Source organism: Mandrillus leucophaeus, unplaced genomic scaffold (assembly GCF_000951045.1).
Source record: "Mandrillus leucophaeus isolate KB7577 unplaced genomic scaffold, Mleu.le_1.0 Scaffold57, whole genome shotgun sequence".
Classification (NCBI taxonomy): domain Eukaryota; kingdom Metazoa; phylum Chordata; class Mammalia; order Primates; family Cercopithecidae; genus Mandrillus; species Mandrillus leucophaeus.
In genome coordinates, this window is record NW_012106141.1 from 6,478,610 (window position 1) to 6,489,676 (window position 11,067).

General features: G+C 43.9%; 1 protein-coding gene and 1 pseudogene across 1 annotated transcript in view; one reads left to right on the plus strand and one right to left on the minus strand.

Moving 5' to 3' along the window:
- IL17RD (interleukin 17 receptor D) overlaps nucleotides 1–11,067 on the plus strand; it is a 78,875-nt gene that overhangs the window by 21,559 nt on the left and 46,249 nt on the right. The gene's annotated exons all lie outside the window — the stretch shown is intronic.
- LOC105552697 overlaps nucleotides 5,663–11,067 on the minus strand; it is a 9,878-nt pseudogene continuing 4,473 nt past the window's right edge.

Sequence of the window (11,067 nt, forward strand, 5' to 3'; positions counted from 1 at the left end):
CGTGATCCGCCCGCCTCGGCCTCCCAAAGTGCTGGGATTACAGGCGTGAGCCACCGCGCCCGGCCTATTTTGAGACGGAGTCTCGCTCTGTCACCCAGGCTAGAGTGCAGTGGCCGGATCTCAGCTCACTGCAAGCTCGGCCTCCCGGGTTCACGCCATTCTTCTGCCTCAGCCTCCCGAGTAGCTCGGAGTACAGGCGCCCGCCACCTCGCCTGGCCAGTTTTTTTTTGTAGTTTTTAGTAGAGACGGAGTTTCACCGTGTTAGCCAGGATGGTCTCAATCTCCTGACCTGGTGATCCGCCCGTCTCGGCCTCCCAAAGTGCTGGGATTACAGGCTTGAGCCACCACGCCTGGCTGAATTTTTAATTTTACTTAAACTTAATTTAAATTTAAATCACCACACGTGGCTAGAGGCTACCCTATTGGACAGCTCACCCTCAAAGGTAGACATGGTGGTATCATGGAGCTTTGGCTCTGTGCAGGATGCACACTGTGGTGCTTTATGCTTGCAGGACAATAGTAAGTCATCCTAAACATAGGGTAAAATGGAAAATTGACAGGACTTACCAATATGGGTGAGTAAGTACAGAGAAGAAGGAACCTTAGGTTGAAGACTGACCTGAGATCTGCCCAGGCAGAGGACAATCCTGCTGAGTGAAGGAGTCTGCTTTTTTTTTTTTTTTTTTTGAGATGGAGTTTTGCTCTTATCCTCCAGGCTGGAGTGTAATGGCATGATTTCAGCTCACTTCAACTTCTACCTCCTGGGTTCAAGCGATTCTCCTGCCTCAGCCTCCCAACTAGCTGGGATGACGGACAAGTGCTACCACGCCCAGCTAATTTTTGTATTTTTAGTAGAGGCGGGGTTTCACCATGTCGGCCAGGCTGGTCTCTAACTCCTGACCTCAGATGATCCACTCGCCTTGCCTCCCAAAGTGCTAGGACTACAGGCGTGAGCCACCATGCCTGGCCAGGAATCTGCTTTTTCTTTTCCAAAGATAGCACCATCTTTGGCCCACTTCTTTCCCCAACCTTTCAACCTTGTTCATTTTAAAAGGTGCAGAGGTTAGTTGGGATGCTCTTGAATTATGCTCCCATTCTTCTGCAGTGATAGGATATACAGGAAGCCATCCGAGGGGCCCGGTGAGCCCAGTGCAAAGAGGTGAGGGTGTTCTGGGCTTCACTGGGCCCACCTGCCTCCCCAGACAGAGTGTGATGAAGAACCTGTGTGAGCATATTGTATTCCTTTTTGGGGAAGGAGAGCATATAAAAAAGGCAATTAGGCATAAACTTCCTGCTTTATGCTTTGAGCATATGACCTTTACCTTGGCTTGTGTTCAGACGCTCCTAAACCCACCTCCTCTACCCTCATTGATTTATGTTATCTTAGTGTTACTTTTCCAAATGTGTTATAAAGAATGAGATTCAGGGAGTGTGGACTTTTATTAGTACAAACCAAATGGTGGCAGAAAGAATGTTCCAATTTATAAATGTATGTGTTCTTAAATAAATTTGCTAAATGGGTAACAAAAAATTTTGTGAGCTATGGGCTTATAACTGGAGGTTTTGTTAATCTGGTTTAAAAATAGGACTGACTTGAAAGCGTAAAAGGGGGGAGGTGGCTTTAAAATTAGTAGGTCTTCTTTTCTTTTTTCTTTCTTTTTGTTTTTTTTGAGATAGAGTCTCGCTCTGTTGCCCAGGCTGGAGTGCAGTGGTGCCATCTTGGCTCACTGCAACCTCTGCCTTCCGGGTTCAAGCGATTCTCCTGCCTCAGCCTCCTTAGTAGCTGAGATTACAGGCACGTGCCACCACGCCCAGCAAATTTTTGTATTTTTAGTAAAGACGGGATTTCACCATGTTGGTCAGGCTGGTCTCGAACTCCTGACCTAGTGATCTGCCCCCTTCAGCCTCCCAAACTGCTGGGATTACAGGTGTGAGCCACCATGCCTGACATTTATTTTTTATATGAAAACTTGACTTCCTTAGATCAGGAAGAAAACATTCTGAATGGATCATAGCATCTCTAAAGAGAGTTTCCTTGTGTTGCCTTTACAAATTGGTTACTTTAACCTTATAAGAAAAATGAAGTTTACTGAGTATTAAGCTCCATTACATACTGATTATTCTACCCTTGAACACACAAACAGATCTTGTTGTATAGCTGCTATAATCACTGTACGTGTTTTATTTATTTATGATTATTTTTTACTTATGTTTGTTTTCCAAAGATATTTCCATGTATTGATGTAGTCCACAGACATGTCACTTTTAGTGGCCATATGATATGTTCATGTTGTAAGCTCCCCTCCTCTTTTTGCCAGTCCTCACCCCACATTTGATGAGGCATTTGGGTTGTTTTCAAGTTATGACTGTTACAAAGCTGCTATGAACATCTTCATACAAATGGGTTTCCTGCCCATCTCCCTTGATGTTTTGGTTTATTTCCTTGGCATTTATTCCCCAAAGTGAAATTACTGGGTCAAAGGATTTGTGGCTCTCATTACATACATGTTTACCAGCTTGTCCTGTATAATGACTGAACCAGTTTACTGGGAGGAATTGTGTTTTGAGAAAAGAATAGGTTTGTTTCACGAATCTCAGCTCCACCATTTGCTACCATTTATTTAGACCTTGGGCAAATTTTTCCCTGAGGCTATTTCTTCATCTGTAAAATGTGTTATTAATAGTTCATCTCCCAGGGTTGTTGGTTGTTTTAGGATGTAAGCAAGATACTGTTTTTAAAACATCCAGCTCTGCGCCTGGCCACATGGTAACTGCTTTAGTGACTGGCTGCAGTCTTTTTATCAGCAGTATACACGTACTCGTTCATCTCCATCCTAATAATATTGATGTTTATCGGCCAGGTGGGTCAAGCCTATGATCCTATCACTTTGGGAGGCCAAGGTGGACGAATCACCTGAGGTCAGGAGTTTGAGACCAGCTTGACCAATGTGGTGAAACCCTGTCTCTACTAAAAATACACACACACATACAAAGAAAAATTAGCCGGGCATGGTGGGCAGGCACCTGTAATCCCAGCTGCTCAGGAAGCTGAGGCAGGATAATTGCTTGAACCCAGGAGGCATAGGTTGCAGTGAGTCAAGATTGCACCATTGCACTCCAGTCTATGCAACAGAGACTCCATCTCTAAAAAAAACCTCTCACACACACACGAAATATTGTTTATAATTTTTTTTTCTTTCTTTTTTTTTCTTTTGAGATGGCGTCTCACTCTGTTGCCCAGGCTAGAATGCAATGGCATAATCTTGGCTCACCGCAACCTCCGCCTCCTGGGTTCAAGTGATTCTCCTGCTTCAGCCTCCCGAGTAGCTGGGATTATAGGCATGCACCATCACGCTCAGCTAATTTTGTATTTTTAGTAGAGATGGGGTTTCTCCATGTTGATCAGGCTGGTCTCGAACTCCCAACCGCAGGTGATCTGCCTGCCTTGGCCTTCCAAAGTGCTGGGATTATAGGCATGAGCCACTGCACCCAGCCCCATTTATAATTTTTCTTTGCCTTTGTTATTTTGGTGATGGCTTATACTTGTTTGATTTTGGATTTATTAGAGGACTAAATCTTTCATCTGGTGATTTACCTTCTGAGTATGTTTTAGTGCCTTTAAGTCTAGTAATATTAAAGCTAGGTGTGGGCGAAATGTTGCTTAGTAGAGAGTGTTAGGGAAGATGTTTTAAGTGAATAAATAAGAATTTAAAATAATTGTTGATTAGTAAGTCTAAGAATTATTGATTAGTGAGTCTTCCTGACTTACCAGCATATTATGAAAATAATTGAATCTGAATATTATCATGGAAATTCTATTTGTACTGCCAGTTTGGTCAGCAAACCTTTGTTCCTTTGTGTGTATGTGTGTGTGTGTGCACGTGTGCGTGCGTGAGAGTATGTGTGTGTGCGCATGTGCGTGAGAGAGTGTGTGTGTGTGTGTGTGTGTGCGCGTGTACTTTCCCCAAAGCTTTTGGATTGATCACACATTACCCATAAAGAGAATATATATTAACTGTGTTTTATTGAAGTTTTTAAAAAATCCTAATCTTGGGCTAGAAACCACCCTGGTTAGGCTGTCACATTGAGGTCACTGCGACGTGTGTGATGAGAGCATCTCAGGCTGACTGCTTGTGACTATGGACAGGGCAGGTGACCCATATGACTGTCAGTTTCCTTACTACCTGTAAAATGGGACAGTTAGACTAGAATTATTCTTAAGATTTTAACTATTATTTTGATAGAGGTGATTTGAACCTTTAATTCGGAGGGTGTAATTGTCCTGTCCTACCCACTCCATGTCCTTATTGAGTTGCCCACCTCTTTTGCCACCTAGACTCTTGCCCCTTGCACCTGGGTGTCTGTTTTTCATCTCACTTGGGAAATAACACCCAACCTATGGCCATTGTTGCAGATCTTTCTCTAATACAAGAAAAGCATTTGTCCTACATATAGTTTTTATTTTTTAAATTGAGACACAGCTTTATTTTTGCAAAATGTGGCCTGTCGGCTCTGCGGGTCACTTTTGATGAGCCTGTGTTGCTTGCATACATGGAGGGTGCCCATGTCTCCACCTGCCTCCATCCTTCACATTTCATGTGTGCTCACCCAGCTCATCCACATGGCCAAAGACCCAGTGCATCTCCCAATTTTTAACATCAACACTATTGTTAATGATTGATTACAACCCATTTAGTCTTCTGGGCCAGGAGCTTTTAGGGCCCAATCAATCACTGAATCCATAAACAAGGGGACCGCCTCAGACTCCCTGGGAGCTTTGAATCACACTGGGGTGTTGACAGTCCCAAAGGCCTTTCTGTCAGCCACTGTCTGGGTTGGAGAGGATTTGGGTACTGTGCTAGGTGTTGGCGAGGGCAGAACAAAGGCAGCCACAGATATAGAAATTGTTTGTTTGACAGTTGATCTGCACATGGGTAATTGCAGAACTGAGTTGTTGATTTTTTACCCTCTTTACTCCCATTTACACCAAGCTGTCTTCTTCAGAATAGTGATACACACATACACACACCTACACCTTCCTTACCTATTTTTAAAAATGACTCCTTCCTGGGAACCCCAACATGAAGCAGATAAGAGTGCAGCAGCTCTGTTTGAAGACAGTGGGGAGAAGGACCCTGACTGAGCCCCGCCCCACCCACAGGTCCTTGCCCCTTACACAGGCATTGCTGTTCTGTGGGTTTCCCTCTCAGTCCAAGAACACTTATCCTGAGTGATTGTCCACCTGCCCTGGTTGAAGTGGCATTGCTTTAGCAAGTCCTCTGGGAAGATCCCTGGATATGATAAGAACATTTTGGGAAATGTAAAAGCAGTTACTTCCCCTCCACAAGGGTGAGTCTGGGACTACCCTTAATACACCAGAGTGAAGATCCTGGACTTAAGAGTACATGGGTGGGTGGACTTAAAGGGACCAGGGAGATAGAGAAGATAAAAGCAGAGATAAGCTTTAAGAAATAAGGTTATGGCTTGCACTGGCATCCTGTTGTGGGCAGGAGAGGAGCCAAGAATGCCTGATAGGCTGTCAGGAAGATGGACACCTCCACAGGGTCTGTGACACAAGCCAGAGGAGGAAGAGATGGTGAGCAGCTAGGGAAGAGGTCACTCATTCAGAGACCAAAAGGGCAACCGTGTGTGATAACAGGCCCTAGAGCATGAGGGCACCAACAAGGCTGACTTGATGAAATGCCTTATCTCCAGGGGTCACACCCTCTGGAAGCACACTGAGCTTAGACAGGAGTGATGACAAGTTGTTTTGGGAAGGGACCGTGGTTGAAACCAGTGCCTCCACCTGCAGCAGTGGCAGAGCAAAGGGTGTCTTAATTCTCTGCAGAAAGGACTGAGATGTGCATGGTATGTGCAGCTCATACCTCTGAATATCCTCACCTCAAATAAAGCTTGCTTGTGAACACCTTCTAAGAGTCTTTATCCAACACCTCGTGATTTGGCAGTCCCTCTTCTGTGGCTTATACCTCATGGTCCTCTACCAGCAGAAAGCTGGACCCGCTGGTCAATCCTTTATGCTTGCAGGAGCCTTAGAGGTTCTCCCCAATGCTGGTCACTCATTGCATGAATGTTCATATCCTTAGGTGGCAGGGGCCACACTGCTGCTATGAGGACAGGAGGAAAGGAAGGAAGAAGAGGGGCTGTCTTCCTTGGAGTCCACTCGTTACTAGGGGCTCTTTGCCCTCATTCTGCCCTGGGCTGATTGAAGCTTCAGCCACCTTTGCATAAAGCTTTTGGCTCCTGGTGAGAACATCTTGAAATGGGCCTAGTATCTGTGGAAATTGAAAAAGGAGACCAGTGACGTGGACTGTTTCCATGATTCTGATGTGCCTCTTGCTCCTGTAGGTACAGAAATATTGAACTTTAGATAATTGACTCGAGTTATAACGCTGTGTTCTAATTTGGAAACATGAAGCTGGCCACTTCCAGAAGGTGACCCTCTCGCCTAGTCTTCACTCAGAAAACCCAGGTGTGTCTCTTCCACCTGAATGTCACTGCCCTAGGCACATGGCACTCATCTTCCTAGGGCCTGGCCCTGGACTCTGCACATCCTGGGAGCTCTATGAAGAAGGTCAGGATTACCCTATTGAGTGCAGATATTCCTCTCACTCATGGTGAGGGCTTTGGGTTAAAGTGGTTTATGTGGGGCCAGCATTTTTGGGTGCAGATGAAGCCTAGGGGATTTGTGACTTAGCAGATTTGTGTGTAAGCACAGCTCCCCAGCCTCCTGCCTACTTGTGATAGTGGTACTGGCAGCCTTCAAGGACTGAGGCTGTAGACCCTGGAGATGTTCCTTGCACTCTAAGGAGGCAGTAGCAGGGCACCTTCAGGACTGGCTCCTCTGAGGGAGTCCCTGTTTTTACTTCATCACTGATGAGAATGATGTAGCCTTTGTGGAGATTGTCAAGGTAGAGTGGAGATAGGTCCCTCCAGCACTGAGACAGTTTTGTGCCTGTGCAAACAAAACACTTCAAAAAGGATACTGCCCCTGCCTCCATCCTGGTGTAAGGTGGCAGAAGGAAGCAGTGGCTGACAGCAGAGTTAAACACACTTTAAGGTAGGTCAAATTTTTGACATACCATTTTCCTCTACCGTACCAGCAGCTGCTCTCTACTTTGAAAGGGGGCTTAGCTACTCATATAAACTTTGGTTTGTGATAATGTAAACTATTATTAGGATTATCTTTTTATTCATAATATATGCCTGATTCTGTGTCTATTTATGCACCGTTTGAAACATTCATTTACCTTCAATACTCAGTGCCAGCACAAGCTCCTCTGAAAATGAAGGGAAACTTTATAACAGACTATTTAAATCTCTCTGTGGTTAAAAAGGACTCTGGGAATGAAGTCATTGGGTTGAGGAAGCTTCAAATCTCAGCAAAGCTTCCAGGTTAAAACTGGGATGTGATGTTGACAAAACATTCCAGTTTAAAGTTTTTTTTTTTTTTAAATGAAGGTTTATCCCCAGGGTGGTTGTTTTCATAAAGAAATGCTTGATTCTCAGTTGAGAACTTTTGGCCTTCAAAGTCTCTTCTTCCCCCCCCCACCCCCCACCCCATACACACACACAACTTTTCATCACCACCTGGTGGAACCATTTGTCACCGAGGATGTTCTGGAAGTTAGAGAAGTTCCTGAGGCTCAGGTTGGCGACACCAACACCGCGGTCAGCCAGGCCCTGTCTCCCTGCCAGGAGGCCAGAGTGGAGGAGGTCAGATGGGGCGGTTGGAAGGGGAGGGATGCCATGCACTTCTGCCTCAGGTGCTCCCGCGTTGTCAGTGGAGAGGAGGTTAGTGGGTGAGCCAAGAAAAACCAATAACTGTTTCAATTTTTAATAAAATGTCTCTCCTACCCTTTGTTTCTCCCTCCACTTCTCCCCGAAAGAAAGAACAGAGTGAATTTTTAAGCACATCTGGACACTGTTTTTGTAAAACTTTTACCCTGAATTCCCAGAAGGAATGTATTGGCTCCCATTTTTCCAAGCAAAAACTGAAATGATTCCTTTGTTTATAAGTACTGTGCTTGCATATTTTAATAAAACAGTAAAGAAAGGAATTGCACTGGTTTGAAAATCTTTAGCTAGGCCAAAGCATTGCCCTTTATGCCTCTCTTGAAGTCTTTGAGAGGTGCTAAAAGTTTATGGTTGGTTATTTTTGGTGTCAGTGGGAAAGGGAGAGTTAGGACGGCTCCATGTGTCCCTGTTTGAGTTTTTTTTTCCCTGTGGCTATTAGAGCATTCAGGCTATGGGGCAGGGGCTGCTCTTGGTCCTTGTTCCTCTGTTCTGCTTCCTCTACCATGCAGTGCCCTCGTGGTGAAGACTGTGCAGATACAATCAGATAACAGTGTTCCAGATCTGAGAGCCCAAGGGCTGCGGTGGAAGACAGAATCCATCTTTTCCTTATCAGATAGTGTTTGTTTTTCTCTTACGTGATTCTTCTGTAAGCCTATTGTTGCCAAGAAAATGAGGTTGATCTTTCATTACTACCAATCTTATTAGGATGTTGGCATGATGTTCTAGTATGGGGAGAATTGTAAAAGAAACCTAGAGTGTCAAGCTTTTTTTTTTCCTCCCAGAAATGTTTATTATAACAAATATTAAATAATAACATTTAGCAATTTGTGTATACAGATAATGTACAAAAAATTGACCTTCAAAAATTTCTAATCTGAAGTGACAAATAATTAATGTTTAATAATCACTAGTTGTTCTGCTCAGGATTATGTTCAATTGTATATAGTATTTTTAATTCAAAAAATACATTAGAGAACAAAGAGTATTTTAATGTTTATTCCATCCCTCAGAAATGAAAACTGCTAACATTGCAAAAAATAGCTACATATTCCCTGAAAAATAAGTCCTGAGTGTCAAGCTTTTAAAGATGAAATACAGAGGCGTTTGCTATTTTGGGGAACTTGTAAGATGACATGGTTCTGTTCAGACCAGTGGTTATAGAAGTTCTTTTTTATGACCTCAAAAGTTATGTTTTTAAATTAAAGTTATATTGTCAGGAAAACATCAGTGTAGTGTGGTTAAGTTACGAGGGTTGGCTAGGTGCTGTGGCTCACGCCTGTAATCCCAACACATTGGGAGTCTAAGGCAGGAGGATTGCTTGAGCCCAGGAGTTTCAGACTAACCAGGGCAACATAGTAAGACCCCATCTCTACAAAGAGTGAAATTTTAAAAATTAGCCAGGCATGGTGGTACACGCCTGTAGTTCTCCCAGCTACTTAGAAGGCTGAGGCAGAGAATTGTTTGAGCCCAGGAGTTCAAGGCTGCAGTAAGCCATGATTGTGTCACTGTACTCCAGCCTGGGCAACAGAGTGAGACCTTGTCTCCAATTTAAAAATAAAAGTTATGAAGGTCAGTCACAGTTCTGCTACTGCATAATAAATGTTCATTAGTGATAAGCATTGAACCAGTGTAATAGTTACTGTTTCCTGAAATATTACTTTCCCTAGACCTGTTGTGGATGTCTGGAAATAAACTCTAGAGGTGTAATATTCCCATAGTAGACCTCATCTCAGAGATCAATCACATTTCAGAGATGAACCACACCTCAGCTTTTCCACCCTACTTTTGAGAAAGAAAGTTGTTAGCCATGATGCCAAAACTGACCCACTAAGCCTTTCGGGGCTATGGATGTACATCTGTCAAATGGTAGCAAATGTTGAATGATGTCCAAAACAGGATAGTCTGAAAATTAATGCTTATATTAGTGTCCTTATGCAAACATTCACTATTTTTGTGAGCTTTGAACAAAAATGGTTTGCCTGAATTGAAATCTAATTCGATAACTTTGAGTCCTACTGATACTGTTCTAGCCAATCTTTTGAACTTTTATTTCTCTTTGAGTTCTGGGAAATTGCCAGTTATTCTAAATGCTAGCTCTTAGACTAGTTGGTTAGGAGTATCTGGCTTAAAAAAATGACCTGATTTAGGGCGCAGTGGCTCACACCTGTAATCCCAGCACTTTGAGAGGCCGAGGCAGGTGGATCACGAGGTCAGGAGATCGAGACCATCCTGGCTAACACGGTGAAACTCCGTCTCTACTAAAAATACAAAAAATTAGCCGGGCGTGGTGGTGGGCGCCTATAGTCCCAGCTACTTGGGAGGCTGAGGCAGGAGAATGGCGTGAACCTGCGAGGTGGAGCTTGTAGTGAGCTGAGATTGCGCCACTGCACCCCAGCCTGGGCGACAGAGCAAGACTCTGTCTCAAAAAAAAAAAAAAAAAAAGACCTGATTTGGAGCTCATAGTTCAGTGTTGGTAGTCTACATTTTCCATGTAGCATTGTTTCAAAAACAGCAAAAAAGGTATATTTTAACAGTGGTTCAAATTGTGAAGTGCTGAGCAGATCTTGGGGAATATCATGACATGGGTTCTCTGTGTTCTTCTCCATAATGTGGGAGATTAGAGGGCTCTCTGGCAGAATTGTGAGCTCTGAGCACAGTCTTGCCTCCAGGATGCCCAACTCGGTATCTGTACGCAGAAGCCTGACAGTGAACTAGCGTCTTTTCAGTACCTTTTTCCAGTGCCAGTGGCAGGTTTTTTTTTTTTTTTTTTAAGTTTCAAACATATGAAAACATTTGATTTAAGTGGTCCTAATAACATGTTTTCTATTTTTCCTGTAAAACCAGGAGTTGAGTTTGAATGACAGCAGAAAACTCAGGAATTAATATGGAGGAACTATTTTAAATGATCTAGCAATATAATTATTTGCTCAGAGATTTGTATAATCAAAAAGGTTTTTGGCCAGGCGAGGTGGTTCACACCTATAATCCTAGCACTTTTGGAGGGAGGCTGAGGTAGGTGGATCACCTGAGGTCAGGAGTTCAAGGCCAGCCTGGCCAACATGGTGAAACCCTCTCTACTAAAAATACAAAAGTTAGCTGGGCGTGGTGACACATGCCTGTACTCCCAGCTACCCGGGAGGTTGAGGCAAGAGAATCACTGGAACCGGGAGGCGGAGGCTGCAGTGAGTTGAGATCATGCCACTGCACCACTGCACTCCAGCCCGGGAGACAGAGCAAGACCCCAATTTCAAA